Raw genomic sequence first — 14,331 nt, forward strand, 5'->3', positions numbered from 1 at the left:
TAGACTTAATTTACCTAAAGATTATGCTATAGACTTAAAATTAACCTGAGAAAACACAGAGTACTAAATCCTACCCCAAACTTAAACAAATCAAATTTCTGGGCTCAGATATACTTATTTTAACTAGCACTACATTCATTTCTTATACATGCTAAATCTGGGGAAGAAAACTGTTTTATATCCAACATTGCAAAAAATGTCAAAGTTACATTAAAGGAAAAACTGTGTTGGAAAGAACTTTAGAAATTAAACAGTTCAACACTCGTCCCCATGGACGAGTGGATGGATTCTCCTCCTAGCAGTGTGGACAGATTTAATTTGCTCACCCTGGTCCTAGTCCTAGCCTGTGAGGCAAAACATAGTCAGTCTACTCTGCACAACATGGCACCAAAGATAACTGTCGGAGACCACTTAGATTTTCTCTTTTCCAGACAAAAACACTTCCCTTTCTCAAACTGTATATAATTTGACATAATTTCATGTCCCATCCACGTCTAGTTTCTTTTTAATATATGACAAGCCAAGTTTCTGACAAGATGAAGGTTTTTATACAGGCTGCTAGCTGCCCTCTCCTACGTTCTTCTAGAAATGATACAAGAAATATGAAATAGGGGGAGGAGAAGGAGAGACTGGAAGCAATACTAGAAATCAGAGAAAGGTGTGATCCATGTGGTAGAAACTTTCAGGGAAGTTCTTTAAGACATAGTTGCAGCTACCACCGGAAGACACTCAAGGAGGCACAAGTGTCCCTCAAACAGCTGCTGTCTCATCTCAGAAAGTGAACGCTCTAGCAGAAGGTAGTAAACCTTAATTCAAGGACTCAGAACTAGAGAAAAGGGGGGGCTATAAATCCATCTGAGCTTTTACCTCTTTTAAGAACATCTTTGACAAACTTTTAAGAAGAAATAAAAAAAGAATGCTTACATTTCAAATCATTGCAGAAAATATTAACAATCATAAATGTTTGTGCAGAAAAAGACCCAAAAATTAGAAAAAAAATGCATAAAGCAAGATGAGAGAAGCAAATCAGGCATAATGGTTACATTTAAAACTATGAAACGGCTCAATTTTTGACTAAAAATAAAATGTTATGTATTTTTTTAAATCCAATGACATAATATTTTCCAAAGGTACACTTAAAGTGATGCCAAAGACTAAGGTTAAGCACAAAAGGATGATAAATATGAACAACAACAAAAAAACAGATGCAGCTATATTATTTTGAAAATAGGAGGGAAAAGACTAAAAATTCAAACCTTGGAGAAGATAATTTTATGATGAAAGGTATGACTTTCATCAATTTTATGATGACCGTCATGAATATTTATACTGAAAATCACAGCCCATCAAGCCATATAAAGCAAAACTTCTATCAGTTATAAACACTACTGTGGTGAGTATATTTTATTTTATATAAACAGAATATAAATGAGTTAATCTATGAGAGTCAAATAAAGAGTTAAAAATCAAACTGCCAAAACAAAAAAATCAAATTGCCACAGTATGATTAACAAGTTGAAATTAATATACATCAAGCTCTAAACATCAAAGATGAAAGTAATCTTATTTTCAAAGCTCTATGAAGCATTTATATAAATTCAAGTAAATTCTAAAAATTTAACTAAATTTAAAGAAAATCAACCTTGAATTTTCATTGGAAGGACTGATGCTGAAGCTCCAATACTTTGGCCACCTGATATGAAGAGCCAACTCACTGGAAAAGACCCTGATGCTGAAAAGACCGATGTCAGGAGGAGAAGGGGCAATAGAGGATGAGGTGGTTGGATGACATCATCAACACAATGGATATGAGTTTGAGCAAACTCCAGGAGATAGTGAAGAACAAGGAAGCCTGATGTGCTGCAGTCCAAAGGGTCACAAAGAGTCAGACACGACTCTGAACAACAAGAAGAAATAAATTCTAGGAGTAGGAATGGAAGAAAACATAAACCCTCAAAATCAGAAATGACAAACACTGCATTTTTTTGGACACAGTGCAATTCAACTACAATTAATAACAAAGTTTAAAAAAGAAATATATTCCTATCTGCTTAGAAATGTAAGAAATTCTATCAAAAATAATACTTAATCAAAAAAAGCTATGATTATCAACCATTATGGAAATAAAGGGGCTTCTCTGGTGGCTGAGACAGTAAAATCTGCCTACAAAACAGGAGACCCAGGTTGGATCCTTGGGTCAGGAAGATTCCCTGGAGAAGGGATTGCTACGCATTTCAGTATTCTTGCCTAGAGAACTCTAAGGCAATATTAAAAAAAATAAAATAAAGCACTACGTATCACAATGCATGGGGTGAAATAAAAATTGCAAAAGGTCAATTTGGGAGGATTTTATATAATTAAGCCTCAAATATAAATCGGGCTTCCCCAGCGGTTCAGACGATAAAGAATCCACCTGCAATGTGGAAGATCCCCTGGAGGAGGGCATGGCAACCCACTGCAGTGTTCTTGCCTGGAGAATCCCATGGACAGAAGTACCTGGTGGGCTACAGTCCATGGGGATTCAAAGAGTTGGACATGACTGAGCAACTAAGCACAGCACAGCACAAATTTAAATCAGGCACCTGAACATTGTGAATTGGGGCAGGGAGGATGGTGAGAGAGTCAATTCCTAGCCAGGCTGATAAGAAGTCTGGGGGTCCCCGAGGAGAGAGGGGTCTGGGATTCTCAAGGAGAAGATAGGGGTCTGGAATTCACAAGCAGGATGAAAGGACAAACTCTTTTTCTTTTTTTTATCTCTACATTCCTTAGTCTTAGTCACATAAAACTTTTTCCTTTAAACCCTGAACTGATGATTACACAACAAACAACTCAGTTTAAACTCTGTACTAAGGATTATATGTTAGGTCCATGTTAGGCTCATGAATGTTAGGTCCATGAATCAAGGCATATTTGAAGTGGTCAAACAGGAGATGGCAAGAGTGAACGTCGACATTCTATGAATCCGCAAACTAAAATAAACTGGAATGGTTTAATTTAACTCAGATGACCATTATATCTACTACTGCGGGCAGGAATCCCTTAGAAGAAATGGAGTAGCCATCATAGTCAACAAGAGAGTCCAAAATGCAGTACATGGATGCAATCTCAAAAACGACAGAATGTCTCTGTTCATTTCCAAGGCAAACTATTCAATACCATGGTAATCCAAGTCTATGGGCCTCCCTGGTGGCTCAGCTGGTAAAGAATCCGCCTGCAATATGGGAGACCTGGGTTCGAACCCTGAGATGGGAAGATCCCCTGGAGAAGGGAAAGGCTACCCACCTGAGTGGCTCAGAGGTTAAAGTGTCTGCCTGCAATGCAGGAGATCCAGGTTTGATCCCTGGGTTGGGAAGATCCTCTGGAGAAGGAAATGGCGACCCACTCCAGTATTCTTGCGTGGAGAATCCCATGGAGGGACAGGCCTGGCAGGCTACAGTCCATGGGGTCACAAAGAGTCGGACATGACTGAGCTACTTCAATTTTACTTTCCAAGCCTATGCCCCAACAAGTAACACTAAAGAAGCTAAAGTTGAAAGGTTCTATGAAGACCTATAAGATCTTTTAGAACTAACACCCAAAAAGATGTCCTTTTCACTATAGGGGACTGGAATGCAAAAGTAGGAAGTCAAGAAACACCTGGAGTAATAGGCAAATTAGGCCTTGGAGTATAGAATGAAGCAGATCAAAGGTTAATAGAGTTTTGCCAAGAGAATGCACTGGTCATAGCAAACACTCTCTTCCAACAACACAAGAGAAGACTCTACACATACATGGACATCACCAGATGGTCAACACCGAAATCATATTGATTATATTCTTTGCAGCCAAAGATGGAGAAGCACTACACAGTCAGCAAAAAGAAGACCAGGAGCTGACTGTGACTCAGATCATGAACTCTTTATTACCAAATTCAGACTAAAATTGAAGAAAGTAGGTTCAGGTATGACCTAAATCAAATCCCTTATGATTACATAGTGGAAGTGAGAAATAGATTTAAGGGACTAGATCTGATACACAGAGTGCCTGATGAACTATGGACGGAGGTTCGTGACATTTTATAGGAGACAGGGATCAAGACCATCCCCGTGGAACAGAAATGCAAAAAAGTAAAATGGCTGTCTGGGGAGGCCTTACAAATAGCTGTGAAAAGAAAAGAAGCAAAAAGCAAAGGAGGAAAGGAGAGATATAAGCATCTAAATGCAGAGTTCCAAAGAATAGCAAGGAGAGATAAGAAAACCTTCCTCAGAAACCAATGCAAAGAAATACAGGAAAATAACAGAATGGGAAAGACTAGCAATCACTTCAAGAAAATTATAGATACCAAGGGAACATTTCATGTAAAGATAGGCTCGATAAAGGACAGAAATGGTATGGACCTAACAGAAGCAGAAGATATTAAGAAGAGGTGTCAAGAATACACAGAACTGTACAAAAAAGATCTTCATGACCAAAATAATAACAATGGTGTGATCACTCACCTAGAGCCAGACATTCTGGAATGTGAAGTCAAGTGGGCCTTAGAAAGCATCATTACAAACAAAGCTAGTGGAGGGGATGGCATTCCAGTTGAACTATTTCAAATCCTGAAAGATGATGCTGTGAAAGTGCTGCTCTCAATATGCCAGCAAATTTGGAAAACTCAGCAGTGGCCATAGGACTGGAAAAGGTCAGTTTTCATTCCAATCCCAAAGAAAGGCAATGCTGAAGAATGCTCAAACTACCGCACAATTGCATTCATCTCACACGCTAGTAAAGTCATGCTCAAAATTCTCCAAGCCAGGCTTTAGCAATACGTGAACCATGAACTTCCAGATGTTCAAGCTGGTTTTAGAAAAGGCACAGGAACCAGAGATCAAATTGCCAACATCCACTGGATCATCGAAAAAGCAAGAGAGTTTCAGAAAAACATTGATTTTTGCTTTATTGACTGAGCCAAAGCCTTTGATTGTGTGGATCCCAATAAACTGTGGAAAATTCTTCAAGAGATGGGAATATAAGACTACCTGACCTGCCTCTTGAGAAACCTATATGCAGGTCAGGAAGCAACAGTTAGAACTGGACATGGAACAACAGACTGGTTCCAAATAGGAAAAGGAGTACGTCAAGGCTGTATATTGTCACCCTGCTTATTTAACTTCTATGCAGAGTACATCATGAGAAACGCTGGGCTGGATGAAGCACAAGCTGGAATCAAGATTGCTGGGAGAAATATCAATAACCTCAGATATGCAGATGACACCACCCTTATGGCAGAAAGTGAAGAAGAACTAAAGAGCCTCTTGATGAAAGTGAAAGAGGAGAGTGAAAAAGTTGGCTTAAAGCTCAACATTCAGAAAACGAAGATCATGGCATCTGGTCCCATCACTTCATGGGAAATAGATGGGGAAACAGTGGAAACAGTGTCAGACTTTATTTTTGGGGGGCTTCAAAATCATTGCAGATGATGACTGCAGCCATGAAATTAAAAGATACTTACTCCTTGGAAGGAAAAGTATGATCAACCTAGACAGCATATTCAGAAGCAGAGACGTTACTTTGCCAACAAAGGTCCATCTAGTCAAGGCTATGGTTTTTCCAATGGTCATGTATGGATGTGAGAGTTGGACTGTGAAGAAGGCTGAGCGCTGAAGAATTGATTCTTTTGAACTGTGGTGTTGGAGAAGACTCTTGAGAGTCCCTTGGACTGCAAGGAGACCCTACCAGTCCGTCCTAAAGGAGATCAGTCTTGCGTGTTCTTTGGAAGGACTGATGCTGAAGCTGAAACTCCAATACTTTGGCCATCTCAAGCAAAGAGTTGACTCATTGGAAAAGACCCTGATGCTGGGAGGGATTGGGGGCATGAGGAGAAGGGGACGACAGAGGATGAGATGGCTGGATGGCATTACCGACTCGATGGACATCAGTTTGGTTAAGTTCTGGGAGCTGGTGATGGACAAGGAGGCCCGGCGTGCTGCGATTCACGGGGTCACAAAGAGTTGGACATGACTGAGAGACTGTACTCTTCTGGGATTATATAACAACAATGTATCCTGCTTGAGGACAGTTTCTCCTTCCTGAAAACCTTCTGGCTAATCCTGTTATCTTAAAATGTAAATTATGGGAGTGGGTCTAGTAAGATCTTTAGGACCTCCAGACATTCTTTTGATTTATTGTAATAACTAATTTAAAAAGTATATAATCTCCTTGCTAACATGCAATTTTTTCTATTTACATAGAGATGATTTATTACTTTATTGTCAGAATGATGAAGCTTCAGAATCTCATGAACTGCACTCTGGCCATAGATTCAAACCTATTTTTTCTCTGAACTTCAAAAGCCTAGTTCCCTGATCAGGTATTATACTTGCCTAAATCCTATCACTTCCTTGCCAATTCAAAATACTCAACAGTAATTTTTGAACAGTTATTATCTGAAAGGAACCTTATAAGGTTTGATGGTACATACAAAAGTGAGAAAGGTATAATGCCTTCTCAAAGAAGTGAACATGTCTCTTTGCCTGTCGCTCATTGGAAAGACCATAAAATCCTTCCACTGGGACAGAATTTTTGCTTTTCATTTCAGTTATCTTTACCCAAAAGCCTATCATTTTTCATCATTAGGTTTAAAGACTTCCTTTGGGTAAATATCCTTTGACATAAGGTTACTTCCTCTTACATTCTATTACATATAATTCAATTAAGTACAGTGTACTCTCAGTTGTTACATTCCAAGCATGATTATTACTCACGTTGCATTGCAAGGTTATTTCAGAATACATTACATTTATATATAACTTACATAATTAGAATTTACACTTTCCTTTCATTAAAAGTTTAGGTTTACTTTTAACACTAGTCTCTGCATCGAAAGGTTAAGTATCTGAAGCCGTTAAGTGTTGTTTCTGGCCCTCTTCTGTTAAAACCACTAACTTTCATGATATCCAGTTTACAGTTTTGTCAGATTATTTCTTCCTCCTCTCAAATTTCAATTTGAAATCATCCTGCTAAGGTCAAAGACTTGTCAGTCATGCTCTTTATAAGAATCCATTCTGTCCTTTACCAGGAATACATTATTCAGATACTGTACAGCTTGGTCTATTTGTGAATTTAAAAGCTAAATTGTATTCAGCAAAAGGGTTGTAAATTTAAGAACTAAATTATGTTATGAAGTCCAGAAAATCCATGATTGATGAGTAGTTTTTACCAGTAGTTTTTAAGAGTAATTTTACCAACCAAAAAATTTTAAAATTTGACAATATCTATATACTAAAAGGCAGTATATGAATAAAGATGAAAATTGCTTGCTTGTGGAAATAACTGAGAATATTTACCTCATGGGATTATATGGATGTTCCCAGAAAGCAAATAAAAATTGAATGGTATTAGTAAGCATATTTTACTTCCTAGTTTTACATTAGAAATTTTTGGTACTGGTAATATATTTAAGCCACTAGAATATTATTTAAACTATTTTGCCAACCTCAAAAAGCAATATGCTGGTTAGTTAGATTAACTAGGTGAATCTATACCTATATATATATGTTTTCAAATACTTTTATATCCATATATATTCAGATTTTACATTTTGTTTAAATTATTAGTATGACTTTAAAAAAAGAAACAACCCAATGAGGCTAATTAGAACTATGAAAATAATGGATCTTATTTCCAATAAAATTCTCTATTAGATGAACAACCTCCATGTAAAGCTTAAAACATGGCATCAGAAAAATACTATAACTCAACTACCAATAAGGAACAGAAAAACACAGGAACCAGGAACAGCTATAAAAAGCTGATTTTATAACTGATTTGACAGTTTCTAGAACTATACACAGAAGACAATGAGAAAGATGAGAGAGTCTTCCTAGTCTTATAAAATATTTGCTCCCTGGGAATGATAAGAAAAGCAAACAAACAAAAAAATTGGAATCCTGCATTAGTTTGCTAGGGCTGTCATAACAAAGTACCACAGTCTGGGTGGCTTAAAGAACAGAAATTTATTTTCTCACAGTTCTGAGGGATAGGAGTACAAGATCAAGGTGACGGCTAAATCAGTCTCTCCTGAGGGCCTCGCTCCCAGGTTCATAAACGGGCACCTTCCTCCAGTGTCTCCACACGGTCATCCCTCTGTGCAAACGTGTCCTTATGGCCTCTTCTTAAAGTCATACTGGATCTGGGTCCCATACGACCCCGCTTTTTCTTCATTAGTTCTTTAAAGAACCTAGTTCCAAATATTGTCACATTCTAAGGACTGAAGATAGAGCTTCAACATTTGAATTTGAGGGGAACACAATGCAGCCCATAACAGATGTCAGTAACCTCCAGTATTCTCAAAGAAAAAGATATTAAAGCAACTGGTTCATTTGAAAGAATGCAATTATCTTCCCCGGTCTCAAGTTTAACTATAAAATGAAAGGGCAGTAATAAAATATAAAGTCCATACACACTCTAAAATTTCTGATATAGAATTAACTTGCTATTTTCAAGCAAGAAACAGCAGAATATACAATACTGTCCCCATCACTGGCAATTTCTATGCATTTGCTTTTAAATTTCTCATGACAAACTGGAACCCTGAATGGAAAGAACCAAGAAAGAGTCATATTGAATCCCAGGGTCAGATCTGTCAATGGATGGAGCCCATGGAGTCGCCAGAGGCTAGAAGTCAAGGGACCTTGAGATTAAGAGGTAATAATTAAAAAAGAGAACACCATTAGCACAAGTTCAAACAAAACAAAGGGTCACTTCAGTTCAGTTCAGTCGCTCAGCTGTGTCCAACTCTTTGCAACCCCATTGACTGCAGCACACCAGGCCTCCCTGTCCATCACCAACTCCCGGAGTTTACCCAAACTCATGTCCATTGAATCTGTAATGCCATCTAGCCATCTCATCCTCTGTTGTCCCCTTCTCCTCCTGCCCTCAATCTTTCCCAGCATCATGGTCTTTTCAAATGAGTCAGCTCTTCGCAGCAGGTGGCCAAGGTACTGGAATTTCAGTTTCAACATCAGTCCTTCCAATGAACAATCAGGACTGATCTCCTTTAAGATGGACTGGGTGGATCCCTTGCAGTCCAAGGGACTCTCAAGAGTCTTCTCTAACACCACAGTTCAAAAGCATCAATTCTTCTGTGCTCAACTTTCTTCATAGTCCAACTCTCACATCCATACATGACTACTGGAAAAACCATAGCCTTGACTAGATGGACCTTTGTTGGCAAAGTAATGTCTCTGCTTCTTAATATGCTGTCTAGGTTGATCATAACTTTTCTTCCAAGGAATAAGTGTCTTTTAATTTCATGGCTTCAATCACCATCTGCAGTGATTTTGGAGCCCCCAAAAATGAAGTCATCCACTATTTCCACTGTTTCCCTATCTATTTGCCATGAAGTGATGGGACCGGATGCCATGATCTTCATTTTCTGAATGTTGAGCTTTATGCCAACTTTTTCACTCTCCTCTTTCACTTTCATCAAAAGGCCCTTTAGTTCTTCACTTTCTGCCATAAGCGTGGAGTCATCTGCATATCTCAGGTAATGGATATTTTTCCCAGCATTCTTGATTCCAGCTTGTGCTACATCCAGCCCAATGTTTCTCATGACGTACTCTGCATATCAGTTAAATAAGCACGGTGACAACATACAGCCTTGATGTACTGCTCTCCCTATTTGGAACCAGTCTGTTTTTCAAGGTCCAGTTCTAGCTGTTGTTACCTGACCTGTATACAGATTTCTCAAGAGGCAGGTCAGGTGGTCTGGTAGTCCCATCTCTTAAAGAATTTTCCACAGTTTGTTGTGATCCACATAGTCAAAGGCTTTAGCATAGTCAATAAAGCAGAAATAGATGTTTTTCTGGAACTCTCTTGCTTTTTTGATGATCCAGTGGATGCTGGCAATTTGATCTCTGGTTCCTGTGCCTTTTCTAAAACCAGCTAGAACGTCTGGAAGTTCACAGTTCACCTATTGCTGAAGCCTGGCTTGGAGAATTTTGAGCATGACTTTACTAGCGTGTGAGATGAGTGCAATTGTGCGGTAGTTTGAGCATTCTTTGGCATTGCCTTTCTTTGGGACTGGAATGAAAACTGACCTTTTCCAGTCCTGTGGCCACTGCTGAGGCCAAATTTTCCAAATTTGCTGGCGTGTTGAGTGCAGCACTTTCACAGCATCATCTTTCAGGATTTGAAATAGTTCAAATGGAACGCCATCACCTCCACTAGCTTTGCTCATAGTGATGCTTTCTAAGGTCCACTTGACTTCATATTCCAGGATGTCTGGTTCTAGGTGAGTGATCACACCATCATGATTATCTAGGTCATGAAGATCTTTTTTTGTACAGTTCTTCTGTGTATTCTTGCCACCTCTTAATATCTTCTGCTTCTGTTAAGTCCATACCATTTCTGTCCTTTATCGAGCCCATCCTTGCACGAAATGTTCCCTTGGTATCTCTAATTTTCTGAAGAGATCTCTAGCCTTTCCCACTCTGTTGTTTTCCTCTTTTTCTTTGCATCGATCGCTGAGGAAGGTTTTCTTATCTCTCCTTGCTATTCTTTGGAACTCTGCATTCAGATGCTTATATCTTTCCATTTTCCTTTGCTTTTTGCTTCTCTTCTTTTCACAGCTATTTGTAAGTCCTCCTCAGACAGCCATTTTGCTTTTTTGCATTTCTGTTCCATGGGGATGGTCTTGATCCCTGTCTCCTGTACAATGTCATGAACCTACGTCCATAGTTCATCAGGCACTCTATCTATCAGATCTAGTCCCTTAGATCTATTTCTCACTTCCATTGTATAATCATAAGGGATTTGATTGAGGTCATACCTGAATGGTCTAGTGGTTTTCCCCACTTTCTTCTATTTCAGTCTGAATTTGGTAATAAGCAGTTCATGATCTGGGCCACAGTCAGTTCCCGGTCTTGTTTTCACTGACTGTATAGAGCTTCTTCATCTCTGGTTGCAAATAATATCATCAGTCTGATTTCGGTGCTGGCCATCTGGTGATGTCCATGTGTAGAGTTTTCTCTTGTGTTGTTGGAAGAGGGTGTCTGCTATGACCAGTGTGTTCTCTTGGTAAAACTCTATTAGCCTTTTCCCTGCTTCATTCCGCATTCCAAGGCCAAATCTGCCTGTTACTCCAGGTGTTTCTTGACTCCTACTTTTGCATTCCAGTCCCCTATAATGAAAAGGACATCTTTTGGGGGTGTTAATTCTAAAAGGCCTGGTAGGTCTTAATAGAACCATTCAACTTCAGCTTCTTCAGCGTTACTGGTTGGGGCATAGACTTGGATTACCCTGATACTGAATGGTTTGCCTTGGAAATGAACAGAGAGCATTCTGTCGTTTTGAGATTGCATCCAAGTACTGCATTTCAGACTCTTTTGTTGACTATGATGGCTACTCCATTTCTTCTAGGGGATTTCTGCCCACAGTAGTAAATACAATGGTCATCTGAGTTAATTCACCCATTCCAGTCCATTTTAGTTCGCGGATTCATAGAATGTTGATGCTCACTCTTGCCATCTTCTGTTTGACCACTTCCAATTTGTGTTGATTCATGGACCTAACATCCAGGTTCCTATGCAATATTGCTCTTTACAGCATCGGACCTTGCTTCTATCACCAAAGGGTAGAAGAGTCAATTCAACAAACATTGCCTAGACCTAATGAGCAAGGTTCTATCTGGTGCCCTAAAGTACGGACATGGACAGTTAAGAGAACAGTATGTACAGAGTCACAGGGCAAGGGAAAGATCTCTGAGCACAAGCCATGCCGTTAATTTCCTCAGGCTGATATCTACAAGTCATCTACTGTTACTGAGATAACAGTAACAGTTTAGATAACAAAAGAAGTCACCCTCAGCATACTGCTATATATGTATAAAAAAAAAAGACATAAAAATCAAACGTTGCCCGAAGATAGTCTTGTCTTTGATATAGCATATTAACTTACATAGTTAAAACCATTCTCCTAAATTGACTTATTTTGCTTTATTACTGAGGAACAGGTTATCTGGAGAAAAGTTAAACTTTGATATCAGTTTTACAAAACTATGCAATTGTTACTACGAACCACAAGAGGGCAACAGTTTCAAAGACCAGAGTAAAGAATATAGAATGAAATTATTATAAATTAGTTTGTGAACCAGAATTTTAATTCCCCCCCAAAAGCAGAACTTTAACATTATTATTCTTAAAGTTCTTATTCAGAATTTTAGGCCTAGAAGAAAACTAAAAGATGTCTCTTTTGTGTAAGAAATTCCATTTTCATTTTCTTCCACATAAATCATCTAAGTCGCGTCCAACTCTTGCAACCCCATCGACTATAGCCCGCCAGGCTCCTCTATCCATGGGATTCTCCAGGCAAGAATGCTGGAGAGGGTTGCAATTTTAGCCATATAAAATATCTCTGTTCTTCTTTAATTTAGATAATTTATATAAAATTATTTACTGTATAACAGTAACTTACAGATGCATATATCTTCGTATTTTTTAAGTACTCTCATAAATGTAATATTTTGTATTTTTCACTTATAAAGCCCTCTGAAGTAGATATGCCATAAATTATTAAGTCCTTTTATAGATAAAGAAACTGAGGCTTAGTAGAAAGGAGTAACTTGTCCAAGTAAATACCATTAATAAGTAGAAATGGTAGAATCTCATTAAGCATATTTTCCACTAGTTTACACAGTTGCCTGTTAACCAAACAAGATAACAATGATACCTTTTGGTCTATCCTTATAAATTCAGAATATTATTCAAATAGAGCCCTGCTATAATACAACTTTACTTTTATACTTGTCAATAAGACCTTTCACAGACAACTTGCAAGCAGTGCTCACTATTTAACTATTAACACTAGGAAACAAACTTTGCTTTCATCTGAGAGAAGATGGAAATAGAAGTGACATTTAAAATAAAGCAGTATTTGCAGAGGTCAGTGATTAGGAAAAAGGGAAAGCAAACACAGAAACCTCAGGAACAAGTTTAACTGTTACCTCCAAATACTGTCACATTCCCAAAGCCATTCAATTTTGCATGTTATAAAAGAGACAGATGTATTAATACTATTGCTTTGTTAAACGTGGTGTTTAATTGTTTCATCTTCAGGAAACAGCACAGTATCATAGAGCTACTTAAATAGACTCAACCTCTGACACCTAAAATTGTATTCGATTAGAAAGGAAAGGATGACATGAGTAACAGAACACGAAATGACACCCACAAGCACACAGTATATAAAGAAACAAAGTGACAGTATGAAAAGCTGCTTGAAGTTAGTGTTGTGAGCAGTTACAGAGATGTCAGAGACTATTATTTCTTTGGATAAAAAGGTTGTATTCAACTAAAAAAAAAAAACTGTGGCTATTTTTAATTTTTTAAATTCTTATCTGTTATCCCAAGAGCGCAACTTTACTTTCTAGTATCTAAGGTAATAAATAACTCTTCTGGTTACTTCCACTTTAGAGGTATTGCTGGGAAAGGAGAAGCTAGAGACAGCTGAATTGCTACATCCTTGTGTTCCCCCTCATTCATTCATTTAATCATTCTACCAATATTTGTTGAGGTAAGTACAAAAAAAGAGATCATATAAAAAAATAAATGAGTCATTTGCTTATGGAGCTGACAATCCAGTGGTAAAAATTAACATTAAAAATGTACTGTTACTAATTGTGGTATTATAAAGTAAAATTGGGGGTGCAGTGAGAACCATGATATAATAATTTGGATATCCAAGATGCATTCTCTGTCACAGAAGCCTTTGTGTAGGTGACATTTAAGATGAGATTAGAAGCTGGGCACTGAGAAAAGGCTTCAAGAAAAATAGTGTATCCTGCCCAAAGTAGGGAGTGATTGGCTTGTACAAATAACTGAGGCTTTTTAACTGTGTCAATGACTAGCACACATCCTGTGGAAGAAATAAGCCATAAAAATCCAACGTGCAGAGAATACATATGTGTATGTGTGTGTGTGTGTGTGTGTGTGTGTGTGTGCGCGCGCGCGTGTGTGTGCTGAGTCGCTTCGGTTGTGTCCGACTCTCTGCGACCTTATGGTCGCAGGCTCCTCAGGCCAGGCTCCTCAGTCCATGGGATTCTCCAGGCAAGAATACTGGAGTGGGTTGTCGTGCCCTCCTCCAGGACTTCTTCACATCACAGGACTCAAACTCGTGTCTCTTACATCTCCTTCATTGCAGGTAGTTTCCTTACTGTTACTGCCACCTAGGAAGTCCTATGTATGTGTATACACACACATATATTAATATGTATAATCATTGTAGAGGGGAATAGAAAAGGTATCTCCTCTAAAGAGGAGAATCAGAGGCAGGATGCTGGACTGAGGGGTTCAAGACAGTCCAACTCTG

At 38.4% G+C, this 14,331-nt stretch overlaps 1 protein-coding gene across 3 annotated transcripts in view; it reads right to left on the reverse strand.

The window, feature by feature from the left end:
• IQUB (IQ motif and ubiquitin domain containing) overlaps nt 1-14,331 on the reverse strand; it is an 81,181-nt gene that overhangs the window by 39,481 nt on the left and 27,369 nt on the right. The gene's annotated exons all lie outside the window — the stretch shown is intronic.

This window comes from Ovis aries, chromosome 4, assembly GCF_016772045.2.
Source record: "Ovis aries strain OAR_USU_Benz2616 breed Rambouillet chromosome 4, ARS-UI_Ramb_v3.0, whole genome shotgun sequence".
NCBI classification, from domain to species: Eukaryota; Metazoa; Chordata; class Mammalia; order Artiodactyla; family Bovidae; genus Ovis; species Ovis aries.